This window comes from Myotis myotis, unplaced genomic scaffold (genome assembly GCF_014108235.1).
Source record: "Myotis myotis isolate mMyoMyo1 unplaced genomic scaffold, mMyoMyo1.p scaffold_m19_p_9, whole genome shotgun sequence".
Classification (NCBI taxonomy): Eukaryota; Metazoa; Chordata; class Mammalia; order Chiroptera; family Vespertilionidae; genus Myotis; species Myotis myotis.
Window position 1 is genome coordinate 46,036,132 of NW_023416401.1, and position 3,533 is coordinate 46,039,664.

Here is a 3,533-nt window from a genome sequence, read left to right on the forward strand (position 1 = left end):
CAGGCTGGCAGGGGGGCCAATTAGGGGCAATCAGGCAGGCAGGCAGGCAAGTGAGCAGTTAGGAACCAGCGGTCCTGGATTGTGAGAGGGATGTCCGACTGCTGGTTTAGGCCTGTTCCCGAGGGGACCAGCAGTCGGACATCCCTTGAGGGGTTCCGGATTGGAAAGGGTGCAGGCTGGGCTGAGGGGACCCCCACCCCCATGCATGAATTTTGTGCACCGGGCCTCTAGTATCTATATAATGTCTATATCTATGTACAGATATATATATAGATGTCTGTATCTATAAGTCTACATATTTATAGATACAGACATCTATATACATATATCTATAGGTCCAAATATACAGTATATGTATTATGTACATATATGTTAGTAATATATTATGTCTCAATTTAATAGATAATTTCTTTATAGAATTAATCATCTCTTTTTGAAATTGGTTATGGGGAATAAAGCCAGAAGTTTTCTTAAACAGTTCACTGGGATATAACATGGTTGCCCAGTTTCCTAAGAGACAATCTCCTGAACATTGCATTCATAGGTTACATGGAAAAGAAATCCACATAGGGAAATATACACTTAAGGATAATTGGAACAATAAAGCTATTCACCCACATTTAAGTGATATATGAGTGGCAGGTAAAAGATAGTATTAGACATAGCTCTTGTGTCCTAGGATGTGCAGTCAGGTAAATAACATCTAATTCAAACAATAACAAACAAAAAGTCCCAAATGAGCTACAGAGACCAAATGAACTGGATTCAGCAAAGAGAGATTATTGGATGGGTGGGTGGGGGATAGCATGAAAAATGCTTTATCAAAGAGAAAAGGTTTGCACTAGGTTTAAAGGGATGCAAAATGTTTTGGGTAAAGTAAGAGAGCCTTTCTGGTCTCAAAACAAAACAAAACAAAACAAACAAACAAACAAAAAACACAAGTGCAGAAGGAAATGTGATAAGATTGGTGAGTAGCTCAGTTGGGCCCTAACCGAGGATTGGGAAAGTTGAATTGTAGAGAGATGGTTTAAGAGCCTGTTTTTAAGCCATGAATCTTATCTTCAGTAGCTTACCATGGAACTGTACTTTTAGTAACAGAGGACCATTATGTTTCAAGTATCCAGGCAATGAAAGTAGAGTCAGGACTTTAGATATAGACAGTAAATCCCAAAGGAGTTTCCTATTCAAGTTTCTACAATTGATTCATTAAAAGAGAGAAATCATAAAATCATGAAAATATAAAATAACTTGTTTTATGGTCATCATTTATTTCATTAAAAATGCTTAATCACAGTGCTGAGAGCATTTGCCCTTAAAAAAGTAGGTAAACAATATTTCCATCAAAATGTTAGTTGTCTCTGCAAATACTAGTACCTATTTTCATTTCACTGAACAGAGCACACAGCAAAAGGCTTCTGCCACTCCATTTTTTTTCCAATTTTCTTTTTTGTTATAAACACCATTGCAAATTTAAAAAGCTGTTTAAACAGAGAAAAATATTGTAGTTCTTGATTTTCTGAGTGAACTTAATGCAATCCACACTGCTTCCCACTCTTTCTCTAGATACCAACAGTGGGACTCAAATGAAGGGGTCTTCTGGCAGGTTGGCAGCTGTTGATGTCATCTGTTATTTACTGGGACACTTTCCCCTGTGGACGAGGCTCCAGATGCACTTTCACAGAACCCTTGCAGTCACCTCCGTTCGAAGCCATAGGGCCAGGCGCATGTAGAACTGGGTGGTTTTGGCTGGAGCCGGCGCTGAGAGCTACGATGGCTCCACCTGGGTCCTGTCATGGTCTGGCAGCCTGTCCTACATCACTGGATCTGGATGGCTCCGTGCTCATGCTGCATTTCGGGCTGCAGGTTGGGCTGTAGGGTCTCCGCCGTCTGAGCTGCGGCGGTGTGGTCAGTCACTGGCGCCAGCTGGACGTACTGGACCTGGATATCACTGCCCTGGAGAGGTGACCATCCATGCCTGTGGCAGTGGGGTGTGCGGAGGCCACGGCTAGCAGCTGGGCCCCCTGAAGCACCTGCCCATCCTGTCCCACGTGGTGTATCTGTAGATTGCCCTCTCTGTCCTGCGTGATCTGCACCTGCTTCCCTTGAGGCACATGAACGATGTGGAGGAGACCCTGTGGGATTACTGGGACCTGTCCATCCTCTCCAGTCTGGTGGATCTGGACCTGCTGGGCGCTGGCCAAGGCATAGTGCAGGGCCTGCGGGTGGCAGCGTGCTCACAGGCTCTCTGATGCACTGGAGGAGGAGGACAGCGTTCTCCGAAAGAAGCTCTTGACCGCCAGGCTCTGGCCTCGCTGTTTCCGCCGCCAGGCTGTCCGGCATTTGGAGTCAATGCTCTGTTTGATTCAGTACCAGTCAGATTCCGTGATTCCAAATTTATATAAAAGGTGACACCGATCCCACAGATGGTGAAGGGGTCGAGCTGCTTCTTTCCATGCTTCCCTGGCCCAGAGGTTGGAGGCGGCCTGCACCTCCCGGCGGAAGAGGTAGTCCAGCAGCCTCAGCAGCCTCTTCTCAGCCTTGCGTTAGTTGGTGCTGATGTGCAGCGTGTCGGGGGGATGATGGCACAGCGCACCCACATCTCGGGGTTGTTCTTATCCCCCAGCCAGGTGCCATCGGGGTAGTCCTCTTCTGAGTTCCGGGTGATGAGGGTGATGCTTCCGATGTTCTGACTTCCCGACTATCCCCAGGTGGAAACAGAGTCACTGGCCTCGGACCCGCTCTCCCCATCCTCATTGTGGTTGTCTTCCTGCCCGGGTACCTTCACCACAATGGTGTTCTGCACTTTGTTGCACCTCTGTGTCGCCCCGAGAGGGGAGCCCGCCACCATGGGGACTTAGATGGGACTGTGCTGCTTGTTTGTGACCAGATCCAGCTTTTCTTCTAACGATTTACAAGTAGCCTTGAGAGCTTGCAGCTTGGCTTCAATGCTCTCCAATCGCACGCATATTGTCTGGTTAATGGAATACAGGAATGACTTTACAGAGGGGTCCTGGCAATTGATCTCTAATCCTTGGCGTTTCAAAGCTGGTTCATCTTCGCCTGTCACCACATGATTCTCCAGTACAACTGGGTGATGGGGACTCGGGTCTTCTACTGCAATCTGCACCACATCCATCCGCCAGATCCTATTCTGACAAAATCCAGAAGGAGAGGAGAGGGGCCAGTCAACAAGCAAGAATCAAACTCACGCAGGACTAAGATTCTGTCGCCTCAGTGATATCCAGTAATATTCTCTGAGCCTGGTGCCTGTGCTGAACACTGGGAGCTTCTTCCACCTTCATCCTCAGCAACTGCTCCGGAGAGCCGTGTGGGCTGCGGAATTCTCGTGGTGTTTGTCGGGGTGACGCGATGATGGCCTAAAATAACTTTTTAATAAAGTAAACATTTTCTTGTGCCCATTAAAATACTTTCTACTTATTTTCTAAATGCTGTTTATTATCCTTTTCTCTAGCATAAATGAATTATACATAACTTTAGTATATAAATGCAACTTTCTTCCAATGGTGGGTGTG

The 3,533-nt window shown here is 46.4% G+C and overlaps 1 pseudogene; it reads right to left on the reverse strand.

Moving 5' to 3' along the window:
- Positions 1-1,803: 1,803 nt before the first annotated feature.
- Positions 1,804-3,176, reverse strand: LOC118663284 (annotated as a pseudogene).
- Between the last annotated feature and the right edge of the window lie 357 nt (positions 3,177-3,533).